The sequence below is a fragment of the Trachemys scripta genome, chromosome 2 (genome assembly GCF_013100865.1).
Source record: "Trachemys scripta elegans isolate TJP31775 chromosome 2, CAS_Tse_1.0, whole genome shotgun sequence".
Classification (NCBI taxonomy): Eukaryota; Metazoa; Chordata; order Testudines; family Emydidae; genus Trachemys; species Trachemys scripta.
In genome coordinates this window covers 174,073,523-174,095,756 of record NC_048299.1, presented here as the reverse complement: position 1 = coordinate 174,095,756, position 22,234 = coordinate 174,073,523, and the positions used below count along the sequence as shown (strand labels likewise).

The following is a 22,234-nucleotide window of genomic DNA, read 5'->3' as shown; positions in this document are numbered from 1 at the left end:
AATGTATGAACCTCAAACTGGCTTTATTTCCGGCATCAGATATGCTGTATGTTCTGTGTAACTAACTGCATGTTTAGTCACTTACCTACCTACAAGTAAACCTTTGAAATACAAATAAACAGTTATCCAAAATAAACAGACAGGCTCAGCTTCTTGCACCTCAACTGTTTTTTAATTAAATTGTAGAAATGTAAATGCCATGCCCAGCACAGGGGAAAACCAGGAAACCTCACTGCTCATGTATGTGCTTATTTCCATATGGCCTCTTTTACACCATCCAAGGTACCGGTTGTGTTTTGCACTAATACTTGTACTTTATTTAAAGATTTCCCCTCTCCACATCCATTCCCTACAGAAAATGGATGCCTTCACCACCATGCTTTCCATGCTTTCAATATTTCAGATTGATCTTCCTCAACTTGGCAAATAAATACCCAGAAAAAAAGAGTAACCTCCCAAGGGAAGGGGCAGACCTGCTATCACTGGAGGTATTAAATAGACTTAAAGGAACTGATTGTGATTCTGTAGAATTTTATGCATAAAAACTGCTGTGATACAAAGGGAATGGACCTGGTGACCCAAGACCTTTTTCCTGATTCCAGTATCTATGAAGTTTTCATCAGTCAAGCCAAGTGGTGTGGCACCAGCAGTAAACACTGTGGAGGCAGAAGCTTTTAAGACGTCAGAGTGACAGCATTAGGATCAGTAGCACGAGCAGGCTATGCTCAGCCACTTCTAATATCCATTGTGCTACTGTAGCACTACATGCTGACAGAAGATAGAGTACCTCTGTTATTGAAGACATACACAGAGTTCAACGTACTGAGGCTCAGGGCAAGTCTACATGACGGTGCTACATCGGCACAGCTGCGCCACTGTAGCGCGTCTGGTGAAGGCGCTCTATGCCGATGGGAGAGTGCTCTCCCCTCAGCATAATGACTCCACCTCCACGAGAAGCAGAAGCTATGTCAGCGGGAGAGCATCTCCACCTGACATTGCGCCTATGTGGTTAGCGCTTAAGTCGATGTAACTTGCATCGCTTGGGGGGAGGGGGGGTGCCTTTTTCACACCCTTGAAGGATGCAAGTTACATGGACTTATGCAGTAGTGTAGATCAGCTCTCAGGCACTCTCTTCCAGAACCAGAGCAATCTCTAAAAGCAGTTGCTCAGACTGCCAATGCAGGTGGACATTTTAATTTCTAACCATGTTTTAAAGTGATTTGGGACTAGAGAAAGGCAATGAACTGAAGGCCCTAAATAACAGTCCTCTCTCCAGATCAGAGGCATGACACAAGCAACTGCAATGCAAGCTTTTCCATAATGACTCAGCCAGGGCCGGCTCCAGGCACCAACCGACCAAGCACGTGCTTGGGGCGGCACCTTATAAGGGGCGGCCAATGTTGGGGTGGCAGGGGGCACTCGCAGTGTTTTTGTTTTTGTTTGCGGGGCGGCGCTCGAGGGGTTTTTTTTTGTTTCGGTGGCGCGGCGCTGAGGGGGGCGGGGGCTTAGTGTAAACTGTAAATCTGGAGCAATTCAGAGGATTTCAGTGGGCTTGTTATGGATTTACACCAGTGTAACAGAGAGCAGAATCTGGCTCTTGGTTAGTATCAACCCAGGCCAAATCTGAAAGGCCCTGAATTTTGTGGAGCAGATAAGGGGTAAACTAGCATAGCTAGAGTCACCTGATTAGAGCTATACTGACTCACGCAGGCTACAGATCTGCACCTCCTCCCTCGTTTTTTTTTTAATAAAGGATGTAAAATCTGCATATGTGCGCTCACAAGACAGAGAGAGAGAGAGAGAGAGAGAGAGAGAGAGAGAAACACACACAGCGCTGTATAAAAGTTCCACAGAAAATTCTCCACCAACACCACACACATAAACCCTAGATACTTGCACATAAGACAGTTCTTCGAGAACAGAGCCTTTGGGTTTGGATTCATTAATGCAGCCCAATAGACTGTATGTAGGTTGACACAGCTGAATGCCCATATATTTCAGAAGAAAAGTTGGACATACATAAAAATGTATTTCACAAATCATTAATCCAGTGGAACCCATTCATTGCTTCTTATCCTCAGAATACATATAGGGAAGGATTTGAGAAATATTATCAGTCAGGACTATACCTACTCACTACTTGACGACCTATTCAATTTTAACGTGCTGTTCCTGCTACAATTTACAGACAAAATTGTCCTTCCCTTCTGGAATAGATTTGTCCCCAAAATATCCTAGTATTAACACAAAGTACTTGGAGCAGTTTTTCTGCCACAAATTCCATTCTACAGCATTAGTTTTTTTTCCCAAGGCATTTTGAGCTCCGAACAAACAGAAACAAATTTGAAGCACATGATACGGAGCAGTGCACAACAGACAGGTTGCACTCCCAGACTTTTATTGACATTCAAACCTGTAATGTTTAACTCCCACTATTGTTCTAAAGGATGAATTGGCAACCTCCTCTACACACACACACATACGCACACATTCGGTGTTACATCACATACTTTATTTCTAATAGTAAACCTTGCAGAAAGGAATTTTATTTTTACACTTTCTCACCACCCACTCCTAATTAATGTCAATCAGTGTCTTCCACATAGTACATACTGCAAGTATGTGGCCATAGCTACACTGCGGATTTTGGCAAAAATTTCCCACTGTTGCTAAAAACTGATGCAGCTCCATGTATTGCGATATAAATTCAACTAGGAACCGCATGGAGATTGAAAACTCATTTCATCTAGGCCACTGAACAGTAACAAAAAGGTTATAACTTTTGGATCCAGAATGTAATCTTATATATACTGGTATAAACCTTGAGTAATTCCATGGACTTTAATAGATTTGCTGCAGAAATACAAAGGTGTAAGAGAGATCTGTCCCTAGGTTTCTATGCCCTGATAGCTAATGACTAATAGTAGCAAAAGTAAAAGTACTAGTGATGGTCCTGCAGCCCCTGCCATTTTTAAATGCGATGGTTGAAATACAGGCTTTGTTAAAGTCAATGGAGCCAGGATTTCACCCCATGTTGTTTAGACCTGCTCTGAGCAGAGTTAGACAACACAGCATTAAAATCACTAGCAACCATTGGAGGCTGGTCAACACTAGCACTCCCACTGTTTACCATCACCAGAGGAGTTGCCACGTTGGCAGCAATATTGGAAATTTTTCCCCCCATCCCCTCCAAAAAACCCAGTGTAGACGTAGCTTATATCTACAGTACAAGCAAACACAATCATTAACTTCTTCTAATACTATTTTTCCTTTCTCATGTAAAAGTAAATCCAGCTCCAATCATTTCCCTTCCTTAACTTTTGCACAAGGGGAAGACAGAAAGCTAAAAAAAGAAAATTAGACACTTAATGAAGTCTATGATTAAGGCAAAGAAACTAGCAAGACAGATGGGCTGATGCATTAAGGGAGCTCCAATTCACCATCCCATATTTTCCATTGTCTTCCCCTTTTAGATTTTTTAGATTCTATATTGTAGTCCAACAATTTTAACACCATTACCCAACTTACAGTCGTCCTCCTGACTCTTAAATTTAAAAAAAAATCACTCAGACAAGACACAGTCATAACATCTATCTATTTTCCTCCCCACTCCCCACATACTTTTGTCTGTTATCAAGTCTGTGTGCAGATTTGTTGGAACAAGGTCCTTAGCTCAGATCTGGCTGAGTATGCACATTCTACAACCATTTCTCACCAGAGTGGACACGAAACCACAAACATACAGCTACACAAGTTCTCCCAACTCCATCCCACAACGCCACACTTCACATTTCACAGCGAGTGTTTCCTATCAGGTTCCCCCAGCTTTCTGTTCCTCCTTGCTACAGGCATTACACTGAGTAACAGGAAATCCTTTACTAGTATATAATGTACAGGACTTGCTGTAGGTAACTACAGCACTTGTGAACACCAGCATTCACTTCCCACTCCAGGGAAAGCATTCAGTCAAGCTATGAGCTGGCCAAAGGCCAACATGAGGGTCTTACTTGGGATTTGGAGCAATGAGACTGTTAGGGCACACCTGGCCTCTAAGGTCCACAATCAATAGGCCTATATAAGGTGTCAGGACATTGAGCACAGTGCAAAGCAGTGGTAGCACAACATCCTTACCTTGTAAAGTGCTTTGAGATCTACTGATGAAAAGCACCAGAGAAGAGCTAGGTATTAATTAATTATTATTATTATTAAGGTGCTGGGACAATAACCCGACCTCCCAGGCTGCCCTTCCATGAAGAGCTAGATTCTGTCCTGACAAACAAGCCATCTGGTTAGCTGATGCAGCTTGCCAGGACCTTGGTGATGATGAGCACACAAAAGACCAGATGGAGAAGGCGCAGCAGGCAAGGAGGCTAATGGGAAAGGCCCCAAGGAGATAAAGGGCCTTCCTCACAAAGTATTAAAGTATACTGCATTTTACTGTGCTGCACTCTGTTTCATTGTGTGTGGTTGGAGGAGCTCAAAGTCTGGGAACACTGCTGGCATTGCCACTGCTTTTATTGTAAAGGCAAAAACCTTAGATTAGATAGCTAAATGCTTGATATATACACCTTCATAAAAATGTTAATCTCTATGGGGAAGGAAGAAACAGTAGGTATTTATCTATATCTCTGAGAAAAAGGGGGAAATGTCCTCAATAGCAGGGGAAATCTGGTGCCCCAACCATCATGTAATCTCCTTGCTCAGAACAGTTACTAATGGCTGGTCCTCCCCGTGGCTTCCCCTATGACATCTGGAATTAAGCTCTCCTTTCTGCAGGGTGCACAAAGCAACCCTCACCTAGAAAATAAAGTGACTCTGCACTTAGCAGAAATTCACTATCGGTAACAAATGCTGAATGCTCAGTCAGGGATTTGGCTGTCTAATCTGCCTAACATGCACTTTACAAAAAAAAAAATCTCAAAAGGTCTTATTCTAAAGGGTCTGTTTATAGTTATAACGTAATGGTGGTGAAGGTACTGCAACATGATTTCCACATCATTGTAAAATCTGGAGTGTGTAATACAATTTCACTCTACTTGTAATAAAAACCCATGGAAATGCATTAATTCAGGACTTAATTCCTTTTCACAATTAGGTGAAGTTGAGTAGGCTCACTATGATTAAGTTGCATTATATCAGAGTTCACCATAAAAGAGAATTTCCTTCCCTCCGCCCCACTCCAGTTCCAAGTCAGGTAGGAGGCATCTGCCAGGGATGAAGAATTTTCCTACCATTCAGTCACTGCCTCCCTTCCTTCTGTTCTTTTATCCACAGCTCCAGTTGAGATCTTCCAAAAATGTAATCTGAAAGTACAAGGAGAAACAAACTAAACTTTTGAATAATTTAAAATTTAAACAATAAATTAATCAAAAATAGAAACTGAATGGCCAGTATCTGCATCAATGGCATTAGCACCAAACTTCCTGTCCCTGTACCAGAAAATGAACACTGTCCAGATTCTGTAGTAGATAGCTGAGGTGTCCTCCATTCCAAAGACCAGGAGTGAAATCCTGGCCCCACCGAAGTCAATAGGAGTTTTGCCATTCATTTCAGTGGGGTCTGGAGTTCTCTCTAGAAGAGTAGCCAGAACTCTGTGTATTGACCTAGATTTGTCCAAGGAGCTGTTTACAAGCCAGACTGATACCAATGCTAGGTTGTGATCATGACATGGTGTTGCCTTGTGACAATATAGCTTGTTGCAGGGACAGATCAACTGGAGGACTACTATCAGCTGACATGCATGCTAACCCACAACTGCTTGGCCACTGCGTTACTATCAAAATGATTTCGCTCTATCCTTTGTGACTTTCTTTATAACCCTCCAAATTAGAGGTACGAAGAATTGTGCAGGTTGGACGAAAGAGCCACTTCATCATGAAGGCAGCTTGGGCTTCTTCCTCCATGCCCCTGTATCTGTTGCAGAGGCCTTTAACACTTTGGTTTTCTGTTGCAGGGAACAGGTGTATGTGCAGATTTCTTAGGCCTAGTCTACACTGGGGGGGGGGGGGCGGCAGGGCGGGAGGAATCGATCTAAGTTACACAACTTCAGCTAGCTGAAGTTAACGTACTTAGATCGACTTACCGTGGTGTCTTCACCACAGTGAGTCGACTGCTATTGCTCCCCCGTCGACTCTGCTTGCGCCTCTCACGGTGCTGGAGTACAGGGGTCGATGGGAGAGCGCTCAGGGGTCAATTTATCACAACCAGAGTAGACGTGATAAATCGATCCCCGCTGGATCAATCGCTGCCCGCCAATCCGGCGGGTAGTGAAGATATACCCTCAGAGTTTCTACTACTGTTTGAGATATGGATCTGCTCGAAGTCCTCTGTCTGCTATAAGTTTGCTTCCTGCTTATACAATGTATTAGTACACATTGTTTTCTCAGAGTGTGAACTGAAGATGGCATTTTGTGTGCTTGAAAAGGAGGGGGGTTTCCTTGAGAAGAGATGTGCAACTTGATCCCACTTGATGATTTATGAAAGCAATGACAATGTTAGAGGAAGGATCTTGGTAAACCTTTCCTAACTTGACCAGAGCTAGGAGGACAGCTCTGAGCTCTGGTAGATTCCAAAGAGGAAAGATATCCCTGAAGAGGACCATTTGCCTTAGACCAGAGGAGGCTCTGTATGAGCGCCCGTACCAGTAGACTTGAATCCATCATCCCATGGAATCTTTTGGGGGTCTTGCAGGGGCATTCCCTTTATTTTGTTATTTGCGACTGTTCACTGTACAAAGAAAATCTTGACCTACTTGAGTATCATCACTTGATATCCAAGATTCTTCTTATGGAAGACCTACAGATCAGAATCTATTTCAACAGCCTTAGATGAAGTTGAGCCAATGGAACTAGATACTGGCAGAAAGCCATTCCTCTCAACAGATTCAATAGAGACTGAAATGGTGGGTAGTCCTGAGATGACAACACAATAATCAGAGACTTTAGCCTCAGGAAACAATCCTCCAGTAGAAATATGGAGCTCCTTTCTGTGTCTATCAGGAACCCTAAGTGAAATGTTTCTGAAGAGTACTGCAGCATTCTTCTGCTGATCAACCCGACACAAACAAACGTTCATAAAATCATAGAAGATTAGGGTTGGAAGAGACCTCAGGAGGTCATCTAGTCCAATCCGCTGCTGAAAGCAGGACCAACACCAACTAAATCATCCCAGCCAGGGCTTTGTCAAGCCGGGCTTTAAAAACCATTCCGGATGGAGATTCCACCACCTCCCTAGGTAACCCATTCCAGTGCTTCACCTCCCTCCTAGTGAAATAGTTTTTCCTTAAATCCAACCTAGACCTCCCCCACTGCAACTTGAGACCATTGCTCCGTGTTCTGTCATCTGCCATCCCTGAGAACAGCCGAGCTCCATCCTCTTTGGAAACCCCTTCAGGTAGCTGAAGGCTGTTATCAGATCCCCCCCTCACTCTTCTCTTCTGCAGACTAAACAATCCCAGTTCCCTCAACCTCTCCTCATAAGTCATGTGCCCCAGCCCCCTAATCATTTTTGTTGTCCGCCACTAGACTCTCTCCAATTTGTCCACATCCTTTTTGTAGTGGGAGGCCCAAAACTGGAAGGTTAGTTCATTTGTTCTAACCATGGCTCTTTCTGCTTGAGTCTCCAAGATGACTTTGACTAGATTAGCCATTTGACTAGACAGGAGAAAGAGAGAGAAGGGCAACATCCACTACCTACCAGGATTTTTATGCAAGTCCTGATAGCCATAGACAAAGTGAAAGAGAGCTTCAAAAAACCAGCAGGTGCCTCAACCACTGCCAGCTTCTCCTTAGTTTTACAAAGAGAAGATATGGCTGAAGCTTGGTAGTTTACTTTCTGAGCACAGTCAATGCTAAGGGGGCTGGCAGATGAAGAGCTCAGGCAGCCTCCATACTGAACATTAGGCCACTATCAGTTCCACCTCTAATTCAAGGTGTGGGGGATGGGGAAGAACCACCATACAAAGTAAAAGAGGGATCAGGTAAAAATGCCCACTGGATTGATTTGTTTATTCCAAGGCATCAAACAGAATGGGAACAGTAGAAAGAGAAAGAGGAAAGGAGTCAGTGGCCAGCCTTAGACCTTAGTTCCTCCTTTGCCGTTGATACATCGGGCAATCCAGTTCCTCCACTGATTATGGTGGCTCGCTAGTCATGGTACTTCTTCTCAGCTGAAGACAGTGTATTCAATATCCTCTGTCCTGGTCTTCTGCCAATTCTTCCTTGGCCTTCCTCACTTTCTTTTTCCTCCCTTGGGTACCCAATTCAATCCTTGCTTTGTATGTCTCCCATCTTCCAGACAGTATACACGTCCCTACCACCTAAATCTTCTTTCATTGTATTTTCTAACACATCCTGCTCTGCCAGCTCCCTTGCAGTGGCATTTATTATTTTGTCTTTGCATGAAATGTTTAGTATCTTCTTCAGTCATCTGTGATGGGCTGCTCCAATCTCTTTTTGTTATCTACTGTCATTGCCCAAGTCTCTGTTCCACACAGTAGCATGTTTAGTACAATCGCATAGTATAATCTGACCTATAGCATGCTGTGGAGACCTCTGTTTGACTAGATGTTGTTCATCCTTCCAAAAGCAGTGTTTGCTTTTCCTAATCTCCTATCAATATCTTTATCGTGGCCACCTTCAAATGTCATCATAATCCCCAGATAGAAGAACTGAAAGTTCTGTTTTTCCCCTGATGTAAGGGCAGCCGTTCTGTTCCCCATCATACTTAGGAAAAGTATGGTCTTCTTTACTAAGTATGCAGTTGCTGGAGGGTGAGAAAATTCTCTGTCCCTGGTAGATGGCTGCTACCTAAGCAAGGACAATCCTTATGGTGTGCGCAGATGGCCAACAGTCCTGAAAAGTGGGTACTACAGTTTTTTTTTTAAATTGGTGTAGCTGGTAGCACCACCTAAAGTTAAGGTTAACCAATAGTTCCTAATATAAAGATCCTATTTACAGGTGCTTATAATTTTGCCAAAATTTAGCCATTTGTGCTGAAATTTTCCATGCCAGGTGCCTGCCTCAGGCTGAACTTTTCAGCAATAAAGGGTCAGCCATTTCTGAGAAAATGGCTAAGGAAACGCACACTGTTTTGTCCACGTTAAAAATAATTCTTATTGTTTCATTGAGAAACTCCAGCACCTCTGGAAATTTGGCAGGGGGGTGGCCTTTGTATCATGGATGTACCTTTTGCTCTGCCTATGCAATCTCACCTAAATTTGGCCAAATTATGAGCCTTTGAAAAAATCTCAGTTCGCATTTGCTCACTAGACACTTGTTAATTTGACAGCTAGCTTCTCCTAAAATTCCATCTGCACTGAGTTTAGGCTTCAATCCTGCAAGCTGCTCCATGCAGGCCAATCCCAGCATATATGAAGTCAGCTGGGTTCTGTGCAGGTGTCCATCCACATGGAGCTCACTGCAGCATCGGACCGAAGTTTATAAAATACTTATGGGTCCTTTAGGATGAAAGAAGCTACAGTAAGGAAATGGAAGATATAATTATCCCAACATTCTGTCATTAGCACTATCTGAATAGGAACAGAATTAACTAGACGATGCAGGAACGGCTGTGATATTTTTAAAAAAAGAAAAATCCACAGCTGCAGCAAAGTACAATGCACAGTTAAATATTCCCCATCACAGAGCCTTCCTGGAGGAATATATTCTGATAAACCAGCATGCCTGCATCTTAGAACATCAGCAAGTGGCAAAAGATCTGCGGCTTGGTCTCTGAAGTATTCTCATCCTTTAGAATCTGCACTTTTGGAGAGTGACACTGTAATGACAAATATATCCACCAAGAGGCACCTTTATTTTAATCCTGCACGCCATTTCCTCCTCATCAGAATCAGTCACTAACCAATTTCTCTTTTCATTTTCTGGGAACTCTATTTTTTCTTTCCATATGTAAACGAAAAACAAAAAATAAGGCCAGAATGTAAAAAGCTCTGCCAGACCTCAATTAATAAACAACAACGATTGAGTGGTTTTGACCCCTTCCTTCGGTCTCATTCTCAAAAACTGACAGAAAAACAAGGTATGGCCTGGTAACACAAAACCACCTTGCTATCATATTACTTCCTCACTGGAAATGAAGTAACAAAAATTTAAAAATGTAAATGTATGGGATTGTTAAAATCAGATACAGCGATATCCACTGAAAAATGTGGATACATATCACCGGAGTCTGCACAGCTGGACCTGCAGAGCAACTATCCAGTTCTCTAGAGGTCATACAAAATACTGCAAACTTGAGCAAAACCCACACAATCTATCTCACACATTGCACTACAAAGATCCAACAGTTGGCTACTAATGGTGCTGTGGTATTGCTGTTTCTGTTCCTCACACTGTTAAAGTGCTAACTCAAGTTTCAGGGCCAGAGCTCGGATCCAGGATGTGTGAACCATACACTTGTGTGCGGTGCCCCCTTTCTCCTTGTGTCACCCGTAAACAAGAAGAATTGGGAGCAGCAGTCTTCCTTTTATAATAATAGGAAAATAGAAGAAGTGAGATTGAAAGAGTTTTTTGGGTAGCAGGAGTTGGAGCAGAAGCTCTGCTCTGCTGGAGAAAGAGAATGCATGAGTAGGGAGAACCTATGGTACAGAATAGGTGAAAGAGAACTGAAGAAACAGGCATACAGAGACCTCCCAAATGGTTCTAGTAATTCCTTTCAAACATATAGGCTATGCTGCCAGATCCTCGGCTGGTGTATATCAGCACAGCTCCATTTAATGAAGCTATACCAGTTTACACCAACTGAAGGGCTGACCTATGATGGTCACAGATACTAGAGGAGAAACCAGTACCAGAGTCTCCATACTTAACAGTGAAAATCCTGAATGCTAAGCCCCATCTTCAGAGCACAGAACTGAGCTTGCTGGAAAAAGAGGGGAGGGAAATTGAGGAAATTTTCAGACCAAAAAATAAGTTCTGCTTTCCATCAGAAAAAAACTGTATCAAGAAATCTGTCTGACCACCTGTTGCACAATATGAGAGAAAGTGGAGTTGGCCAAGCAGCAGTTAAAAACCTGTACTATGGGCCCCCAATTCTAATGAACGAGGGGGCAAAATGCCTGGGGAAACTGTCAGAATTCATAAAGACAGCACAAAGTCGAGGTTCCCATTGCTTCTGTGCTAGTGAGAGTATGGCAGGTACACGTTCATATGCATTCATAGGGTTCCCTATCCAAGGAATAAGCACATTCAGTCTTGTGGTAATTAATGGGTTTTGCTAGTTGAGTGTAACCTTTTGAATGAATAAAATTCTATCAAATCTACAAAAAAAGTCATATTTGTTTGTATATTGCTGAATGGTGGTGATTAATGCCTCATGATACTGAGAGGCTTTATTGCAAATGCAGGGAAAATTACCTTTTCAATGACATATAAAATGACTTTCAACTCTTAATAGTCTTAAAGGAATTCAAATTCGATAGTTCAGCTTTTCTCTCTGTAACACACACATCTGAGACTTTTAATTTTGCTTAGATTATACATTGAACATCTCATTAACAGACACCATCTCTTGTTTTGTCACACTCACGTGACTGGTGCAAAGAATAACTTGCATCAGGTGCAGGGGTTTGGACTTGACCTACTGTATGAGGCTTCTTCCAGCCCAAATGTCATGGAAAGATTGTCCTGCTAAGAAAAACTTGTACACCAGAGGTGGAGTCCTACCCTGAGCACAGGGATTTGTATCCAAAGTTCACACAGATTAAAAAGTGAAGACTTTCACATCACTGTCTTGTGTAGGAACCAGCATGGAACTGTACCACCCCAGGAGGAGCACTGGAGAAACTGGCCCAGAGGTATGCCCAGTCTCTCCCAGTGTTGCTCCTTGTATACAAAGAAGTGAGCAGATTGCTCATCCAGGTTTTCCCGGCCTAACCTGTGGCCAGATGCAGGGGCCATACCATAATTCCCCGGAAAGGGTTGTTTGAACTACAGGAAGGAATCCTACATCATTTTATGTTCCCTGCATGAATAATTTGGGGGCATGGCAGGTTGAGAGGTCTGAGGGGAAATGACTTGCCCAAGGCCATGCAGTGAATCTGTGACAGAGCTAGAAATAACACCAGGTCTCCTGACTGTCAGTCCTATAACCATCTACTGAACTGCACTGTTTTTTCTATTAGAAGCATGTGAATAGTACTTCTACTACTTGTAGTGAAAGAATATGGAAGCAACACACACACACTCTAGAGATTAAAAGAGAAAGAACATCTTCGCCATTTGCATTAAAACCTCTTTAAAATATTGCTGCCATTTTAATGGAGGGTTAATGCTACATTCAAATGTCAGTAAATGAATTTCTTTTGGTAACTGCGGCTATAATTTTAGCTGCTGCTTGCATTGCTTCAATCCTGTTAGCTTCGCAGTTGCCCAAAGCCGTAAGTAATGCTTTCAAATAAATTGCCATGATTTCTGATAAATGTCTAGTGATGGCTGGGTTTGTTTTAACACTTTCATATTAAATAGAAGAACACCTTCAGAAGAGATTATTTCTGCTGTGAAGAGTGAAGACATCAACAAGAGTATTTCAATGTACTTTTATGGCCAACCCCTCACTCCCCTTCAATGCCTGGGCACTTTGTCCTTTCCTAAACACTCAAGATGCACACTATTAGGGACAGCTTTCTTTTTAAGACTCCAAGTCTCTTAAGGCTAATGCAGTACAACTTTATTTCTGTGGTTCACCAACTATTACCCTATTTGATTCTGTCAGAGTTAGTTTGTCATTTTCATCTGCTATATCGTGCATTTGCATGCGGTCTCTGTATATCGTACAAAGCAGCTATCAAGAAAAATTGGCTGTGCTACTATAACGTACACATCCTGGGAGCCTATCTTGGGTGAGGACACATTGCACCTTTCATATGTGCTTTCATTATGATGAAGCAGTAAACGTATTGAGAGCCAATTCATCCCCACAGGAGTAAAGTTTCAGGCAGAGCGACAATGGGAAACCCACGAAATTTAGGTGCTGACCAAGTACAGTCCTTCTGGGTTAACAAAAACAAGAATCCTACTGAATTAAAATGCTAGGGCAATAAAATCAATTTACAATCGCTCTTATTTCACCTAGTTTCTGCTTTGTTTCATCTGAAAGCAATTCCTTGGCTTTGTATTTAGAATGCACACACTAATTTCTTATACTTCATTCTGATGTAAAGATTGTTTTTATGCTTCAGTTGACAGTATTTTGCTTTTTTGTTCCCCCCCCCTTTTTTTTTTTTTTTTTTTTGAAAAGGAGGTAACAACTTCATTAGAAAAATCAACAAGAAGAACATGCATCTAATCAATAGATAGGGTTGAAAGGATTAGATTTTATCAGTCAAGGTGGGTAAATGTCAATTTCACTTCACCCACACAGGCTCACCAAAAAATATTTCCATCGATAACAGAAATGTACAGATAGGCAAAACAAGGAAAATGCAGCTTGAGAATTTAGATTTAATTTAGATTAGCGTTTGATTTAAGGATATTTACTTTGTATATTTTGACGTGATGTTGACAAGAGAGAAGATAGACTTCATCGTATGGCACTTTGCCAAGATTTTGGGGGGGGGGGGGAGGGCATCACTCTTTCAGACCAGAGGATGAGCCAAGATGGCAGCTTCAGGGTACACCTTGAAAGAGCAAAAGGCTCACAAGGGGTTCGATCCTGCACAGTGCTGAGCACTCTCCTTTTCCACTGAAGTCAGTGATAGTGGAAGGTGCTTACAGGAGGGAGCACTAAACTCTTTGGGGCAAGGACTTCTTATATGTCTGTACAGCACCTGACACAATGGGTCCCAATCTGGTAATGGCCTTTAGGCACAATATAAATATAAAATAATAAATAATACTAATACTAATTGTGATGGGGCAAGGTCAGATGGCTACAGTAAAGTAGTGAGGAACAGGTATGTTAGCCCCAGGCTAAACAAATCCCTGGTACCATGGTAACCAAATGGCAGTTGCTCCAGGTTAATCAAGACACCTGGGGCCAATTAAGATTCTTCTAGAAGGCAGGAGAGACAGCTAGATTGATTGGGACACCTGAAGCCAATTAAGGACTGGCTGGAACTAGTTAAAAGCCTCTCAGTTAGTCAGTGCGGTGTGGGTGTCAGGAGCTATAGGAGGGAGCTGTGCTATTGGAGGAACGAAGTAGTACGAAGCCATATCAGGTGCAAGGAAGGAGGCCCTGAGGTAATTGTGAAGAAGATATTGAGTGGGGGCTGCTGTGGGGAAGTAGCCCGGGAATTGTACATATTCTATTTCCAAAAGTCAGCTTTCATAGCTGCTAAGTTTAGGGTCCCTGGGCTGGAGCCTGGAGTAGAGGGCGGGCCCGGGCTCCCCCCTCCCCTCCCTGATTAATCACTGATACTGGGAGACAACAGAGACTGTGTGAGGGAGGGTTGTTTCTCCTCACCTCCCTTGCTGGCTTATGATGAAAATGGCTCAGTAGACTGTGACCCTTGCCTCTAGAGAGAGAAGGGCTATGTGGAGGGTCACAGTGAGCCTCTGAGGCTAGCAAAAATCCATCAGGAAACACAGGACCCACGGAGTCAAGGACAGAACTTTGTCACATAATAAAAATAATAATGAATCTAAAGAACAAATAATTGCTTCAGTAGTTCAGCAATTAAAAACTGATGGGACATAAAATATATTAAATTAAAGCATTGTAAACTCAAATACAAATACATAACCCTCCTCCCCCCCAAAAATACTATCATATATAACTGCATCAAAAGAAGTTTTATAAATATTTTATTCTAAATAATTCCAATATTTGACTTATTATTATTACTTCCACCATTATCAGAATAAAATGAAACTATATGTTAGCCAGGTATCTTATAGGGCCTGCATCTGCTCTCATCGAAGTCAACTGCCCTTAGTTTCACTGGAAGCAGAATTGGGCCTACACTGCTGCATTCATTAATAGGTCTCCATAAATGTCACGTTTTTATTTTATTAGTGAAAGCCACATTTTATAAATTAACAATAAGAGCATTTTGTATGTATAGTCTTTGGCCCCCTGTTGCGACTTGGAATTCCTGAAGGTCATATAAAATAGTCTATGGAAAAGAAAAAAAATGCTTTGCAATACTCTTTCAGAGTATCTGTAGTAAGAAGACAATAGACAGCTGATTTGTTACATGACTTTGAAGACAACTACAAATGTTAAGACCACAGCTAATTGAGTCTGACCATGAAAGGAATGCAACTGGTTCAATACTGTATCTACATTAGTTAACTCTTTTGTGATTCAAGTCCAAGAGTACACATTGTTCTATTTCCTCCCATTCCTCTATTCTAGATTCCCTTTGTGACTCTTTATCAATGGAAAAATCGAGGGAGGGATTTCCAGCTGGGAGCCCAACAAAAAAACAGGAGGCTCGGACAGATCTGCTCACTCGTGCTGCAAGAGGAATTTTTGATGCAGGAAATAAACGAAAACTACACAAAGAAAAAGCCATGACCTAAAATTATATTGTTATCAGAATATTAAACTGCTTTCTATTCTGCAATATGTTTCTCCTCTCCGACCACAATAATTCATGAGTTGAAACAGAGTTTCTTGCAAATAAAGCATTTGTATTAAAGGACACTCTGAGCTAGCATTCTAGGCAAATTTTAAAAATGAGTTTAAATTGTACCAGATAATATACCTGCCTGTAATTCTCCCTTATAATTTTTTTGAGTTTATATTCACAATTTCCTACTTAAAAAATGTTTCCCATGTCACTGTTGGAAGACCCAAACAACATGGGGAACTAGTGAAACTGAGTAGGCAGTTCTGTCACTGCACTGAGGCCACAGCACACTCCCATGTCTACATTTGGCAATGCAGTTACTGCAACTGTACATACTATTTGGTTGGCTGGCATGTTAATGGCTATTTTGGGGCCTAAATTACAGTTGTAAATGTAGATGGCGCTTTTGAAAATTTGGCCATATGCAGTAAGACCATTTTCAAGGTAGGTCAGTGTTTAGAATTAATGGCCTAACAATGTCTCCAAGTTATTCAATATATATGGCTTTAATTCTATTATTTTTTTATAAATGAAATGTCTGGTTTAAAATGACTTTGTATTCATTTTTAATAGAGAATTCTTTTATTCATCTACTACATTATCCTTTCAAGAAAATTATCATACTCAACTATAAGTACTTAATGAGGCACTAATTAGTACTCTTAGTTTCCCCCATTTAAAATTCCATTGAGAAATGAGGTCAGAAACCTGGTTTAATATATGAGATGCTTCTCTGAGTTTGGAGGAAAAAATACCCAAATTTGATATATACCTGTCATCATTTTCCAAAATGGACAGCCCTTTCCAAAATGCAAAAACAACACAAAAGTAAATCTCTATTAGAAATAATTCTCTAATGCAAGCAAACAGCAGTGATCTCAACATGATAAAAAAAATCTGCAAAGCAACTTACTGGAGCAAGTTGGTCTAGCAAGGTGTCTCTTCACTTCAACTTGTGAATGGATCTAAATGTTTCCTCACCTTTCATTTAACAGTATATAGACAACTCTTCCCACTTCAATAAGGGTTTCTTGCTTTTAGATATGCAACTTTCCAGAGCATTATTTGAAGGGATGGTTGTACTGTAGGTTTATTTGTAAAACAGCTTATACAGTGTCTCACTTCCATCAAATGCAACAGTACAATGAAAGTGCACCTCCGCCTTTCTTCCGCACAGAGGCTCTGACAGAGCCCTGGCTTCTTGCCAGCAGTTACAGCTCTTGTTGTTCTTTGCAAGGGGCATGGTAGGCAAATTAGAGGTTATAAACATCTCCAATAGCAGGGGAATTCGTTTAGAACTTGTAAATGAATTTCTACATGTTAAAAAAAAAAAATCAAAGAAAAATCAGATAGTAACTTTGTAAACTGCAAATATGTCCACAATGTTCTCAGGAAATTTATGCACAGTCACCCATGAACTTCATTGTTGTATTTGCTCCACACTGTGTACTGATTGCAATTATTTAAAAACTGCTCTGTCAGGGGGGAAAAGGTTTCCTTTTGACATTGACTCTCTTTCAAGTTCAAAAGACACATATGACCTGCAAACAGCGCAGGGGATACATTTAAAGTTAAAAGGGGTGCTGGCACACGTGCTATCATTTTAGACACATACAATGGGTATTTAAAAAAAAAAAATAGGAAACATTTATTTTAATCCCCCATCTAAAAAAGCATGAGTAACAGTCCCAATGGGAGGGAACAAATCTAGAGAGAAAGACTCTGGGCAGCAACCAATATTGTTCTCCATAATGTAACCTGAATGATTCTCCCTCCTGCCTCCGCCAGGCAGCAGAAATGGAAGCAGCTGGGGACAATGGTCTGAGGCAGTTTAACACTGAAGCCTTAGGGGACATGGGGAGAGTTAATAAAAGCTATGGGGAGATTAATACTTCCACATAAAGAAGAATGAGAGGTCTGATTGATGATGGTTCCTTATTGCTTCCCTACCTGTATAACTATGCAGTGGCAGCCCCTTGGTAGGCTCTAAGAGACTTGCATGCATTAAATTCTGTGTCCTGTTTATTGTTATATTTTTACTTAGACTTGATGTCGGAGTCTACGTTTTCAGCAAAGGCCATGTCAAGTAAGCATTACCACCACATTACCACAGTCCCTCTGCGGATAAACACAGAACTTTCATTTATAGCACTGCTCCTGTAGTTCATCAATGTAAAAGCAAAAGTATTCCATCTTATAACACACACACACACACACACACACACACACTACAAAAGCATCCCAGGCATCCACAATATTTATGTTACTTTCATTGTCAATGCCATTCCTGTAAATTTAGCAGTGCATAAGATGACATTAATTCATATCACAAGGCACAGAGTAAAGTGCATAAGGTCATTAGATACCATTTGAAATGGTATGACATCATATGCATTTAGGAGATAACATAACCAAGCGGATTATGTACAAATAATTTACAGTCACCATTTATCACCTTCATAGTTGCAGGCCCAGAGCAATAAGTACTTATTCCAGCTGTGGCTAAAACAATAGCACCAAACAAAGTATTTGATGCTAACAAGTATGAAACATTACAAATTCTTCCGTTGTATCTGAAAAAAGGGACTACTGGTAGTCATTTGAGTTCTGCTCATGTGTGTTTTCCAGTCTTTTTTTTTTTCCACAATTTAACTTGTTATTTTACATAGTTTCTAGAAAAGCCTGGTTAGCAGCCAGTTCTCTCTGGGTATATATCTACACCGGGATTAACGCCCCGCAGTTGGCTGGCCTGGGTCAGCTGACTTGGGCTTGCGGGGCTCCGGGGCTAAAAATGGCTGTGTAGATGTCTGGGCTCAGGCTTGAACTCTGGAACCCTCCATACTCTCACAGGTCCCAGAGCCTGAATTCCAGCCCAAGCCTAAACAACAATTTTTCAGCCCTGGAGCCTGACCCTCACGAACCAGAGTCAGCTGACCCAGGCCAGCCACAGGTTTTTTATCCCCATGTAGACACAGCCTTAGTAACAGACAAATTCTGCCCTCTCCATACCCATGGAACACCACTGTTTTCAGTGCGGCACCATAGTTAAAGGTAACCTACAAAGTGGATGAAGAACTGGAGGGAGAGTGTTGCTCTTATTTTTAACTCTTTATAAGGTGGTGCTGGGGATGTGAAAGTGGGCTGTGTGTGTGTGTGTGAATAAGAACTGTCTGGCAGGTTTTTGCTAACAGTTTTCTGGATGATTTTGCAAAGCTATTTAACAAAATGCATATTGTAGATTATAACACACAGTATCTGTGACTTGGGCCTCAGATTGCAAAACAAAACTTTATAATGAATTTCCTGATTTCTGTTCACTCACATTCTAACCCTTAATACTGTATTAAACTTACAGCAGAACTTTGCTACTTTGCATTAATGACTGAGATATCCGTTCCAAGTTACTGGATGAATTATTACTTTAAATTAATTAGTGAACAAACAGAAAAAAGCAAGCTTTACAAAATATATTTTAATTGAAGTTTTATTATTTAGGCTAATACCTCATGACGTACTACTAAATGTGCTGTAGTATATTGTGTACAAATATTAAAGAGTCTCGGGCTCCAATTCAGGAAATCTTCTCTGTTCAGAACTGCATTTAAGTATCTGTTTAACTTAAACACCTCCTTGGCTTCAATAGGATTTAAAGTGCTATCTTCAGTTGGGGTGGACTTAAGCACATGCATATGTGCTTTCCTGAATCAGGACTTTCGGATTGGGAAAACAGACTACAGTACTTGGATGTTTAATTTACGATGAGATGGGAAGATGAATTATACAGTGTGAGGATTAGCAATGTTGTACTGCATTTGTCTGCATGGAAATTGTACATAGAACATGGTTATTCCTTCTCTGTGAATATATTAATTTTACATTCCAACCTATTTAATGTAAGATTTACATAACAGTGAAAATCCTTTTATTGTACATAACACCTAAAGACTTTTTGAACATGAAAAGTAAAATTAGTTCACAACAGAACTATGCATCATTGCTCTCTAATCACAATACATTCTATGCATATATCTTTCCCATACTGTAAAGTGCTGTCGATATGCAGGAATGCCATAGCAAGATAGGCTCTATTATAAACTGAGCAATGTCAACAGGAAAAGCACACCAAAACTCTCACTACCTCATCATTTCTGTATACATTTCACTCACTGAGACTTCAGGTGGCTGGTTATTTCTGCCATGAATCCTAGCAACTGAGCAAAAGAAGTGTTTTATTTGGAATTCAAAATTTCAAAAAGAAGCCAGGAGAGGAAAATATAATGATGTTTGTCTGGTTGCAACATTAAATAGGAATTTGTTCTTATATCAAGGATACTTTGCAGAATAAAACTGTCAAATTTAATACTAAGAAGTGAAGCGTAGATATTAACCGAGGTGATATTATAAAGGTTTTACTAAAAATATATTACCAAGCATATATGCAATATAATTCCCCCTACAGACTTTCCACCTGAGGAAAAAATGAAAGGTCTAACTCACCATGGTGTTACTCCAATTTTACATTGATGTAACTGCTGGAATCAATGGAGTTACCCAGGCTACCCCATTCCCCACAGATTTACAGTCACGCTTAGGTTAACCTTGTGCATATCAGCATGCCATGTGTACTCAGTGAACGTTTATACTGTGACATGACAAACCTCAGCAGCATGGGACATGCAGTAAACATGGGTGAAATCCTGGTCCACTGAAGTCAATGAGAGTTTTGCAATTGATTTCAATGAGGCCAGCACACCAGCTACGCAAGTTGTGGCTTTGCCTGGCATGTACTGCATGTCAGCAGGGCACTAAAAAGGTTAGTAAACTAATGTTTTTAAATTATTCATTAATCTCACCCTTCCCTTATTCTCCAACTTCCTTTCTTATCCCCTATATGTTGCCTCTTCTTCTCCTCTTTCTCCCACCCATGATCTCCCACTGTTGTATGTTCTCTGCCCCTTCTATTGCCCGCACCCTAGTCTCTCTGTCGCTTTCCCAACTGTGCTCTGCTCTGGGTGCTGGCAGTCAAATGAAATTTACTGCACCCCTGTTTTTTAAAGCTTTGTTAAGTAGGATTTTTGTCAACTACACTGGACTGCCAGCACCAGGAGCAAAGCACAGAAGCTGGAAAGTTCAAAGAACAGACCAGGAGCTGCGCAGCTGGGGAAAGGAACACAACAAAACAAGGGAAGTGTTCTTTCCCAAGGGATCCAGGGTGTCTAAAATCAACATGTCCTGAGCAGTCCGCAGGGAGGAGGAGATCCGGGACCTCAGGTTAATGAAAACTCTAGAGAAATTACACTGACATCACCAACCATGACAGCAAAGCCCTGCTGGTTTGTCACCAGAAACTCAAGGTGGAAGTTTTTACATGTCTTATTTTATTATGAGCCTAGAATGTTTCTGTCTGAAACGTTTCTTTGTGAATTGAAGTACAGACATTAGCATCAACAATGATATTATGGAGACGTCAGTAGTGACTCCACAGCGAAGTTTAATTTGAAATTTGTAGTTTCAAAGCAGAACTTTAAATCCTTCCGTTTCACACTTGAATGATTGAATTCCATCTCCAAACTTGGCCCAACAATTGCATTTCCAATGTCAAATTTTTGGTAAGATATTTGCTACCCCTTGCAGAGAAAACATTTTAAAATGCTCCCTTTGCTATAATTTGGCACTCTTTTCCTATACATTTCTTTGGGTTCCATAGTTAAACAGTCTCTCTCCCCATGGACGCCGAACTTCACACACACATTCTGAGCACGACATGTCAGACAGTTATTCCCCTCATTCATGATACCCTCCTTGATTTGGCCAAGATTATCCAACAACACTGCTTATATCCTACCTGTATATCTTGGGTACTTACATGGCCTCCAATACTACAGTATCTGAGTACCTCTCAATCTCCATGTATATCCTCACAAACATCCCCTGGAGGTAGGGAACTACTATTCTTCACATTTTATAGACAGGGAACTGAAGCACAGAGAGGCTAAGAGACTTGCCCAAGGTCACATAGGTGGTCTATGGCAGAGTAAGGACTTGAACCAAGGTCTCCTAAGTCCATCAACTACTTGTGTTTTGGCAGGTTTCCCTGCCAAAAAAAGCTGATTGAAAAATGTATTGAAAAGTCATGTTAATTTTTCACCACATTTAATTTTTATTTAATTTTTCTCACCTGCTCTGTCCCAGACTCACCTGCTGTTGGGCAAGACTTGAAAACAGAGGACGTATAGGGTAGGCTCGGGGGTGGAAGAGGAAGTTCTGGAGGGCCAGGCAGAATGATTCATTCTAGAAAAGGCATGAGGGGTTGAGCAGGTCTCCTGGGAGATGGAGCTTTCTAACAGAGATAGTCATGAGGTGGATGTAGCCAACCATTTCACTGCCAAGGTTTCAGCACATCAGGTGCTCCACACAGTGCTGCTGACTCAATGCAATGGGGAGCCATGATAGTAGTGTGATGGGGAACCCTTGATTCACTGACCACCCCAGCCCTCACCCAGGGATTTCAAGCAAGGTTGCTTTTCAATATGACCTCATGTCAGGTTACCAAAATAAACAAACCACCCTTCAGCACTTGACCCATCCACTTCATTTTGTTCTAAAGTTACAAGGAACTATATGGTTTAAACATGAACGTGGTCCAGTGCACTGATGAGCTCCCTGCTATGATGCTAAAAATAGAACAGAATTGCGCAAGGG

The 22,234-nt window shown here is 41.3% G+C and overlaps 1 protein-coding gene across 6 annotated transcripts in view; it reads right to left on the bottom strand.

The window, feature by feature from the left end:
• Positions 1-22,234, bottom strand: part of ATXN1 (ataxin 1) — a 273,999-nt gene that overhangs the window by 170,747 nt on the left and 81,018 nt on the right. For all 6 annotated transcript variants that reach the window (XM_034762357.1, XM_034762353.1, XM_034762358.1 and 3 more), the window contains one exon: positions 5,232-5,303. The gene's annotated coding sequence lies outside the window, so the exon portion shown is untranslated. The remainder of the gene's footprint in view (positions 1-5,231; positions 5,304-22,234) is intronic.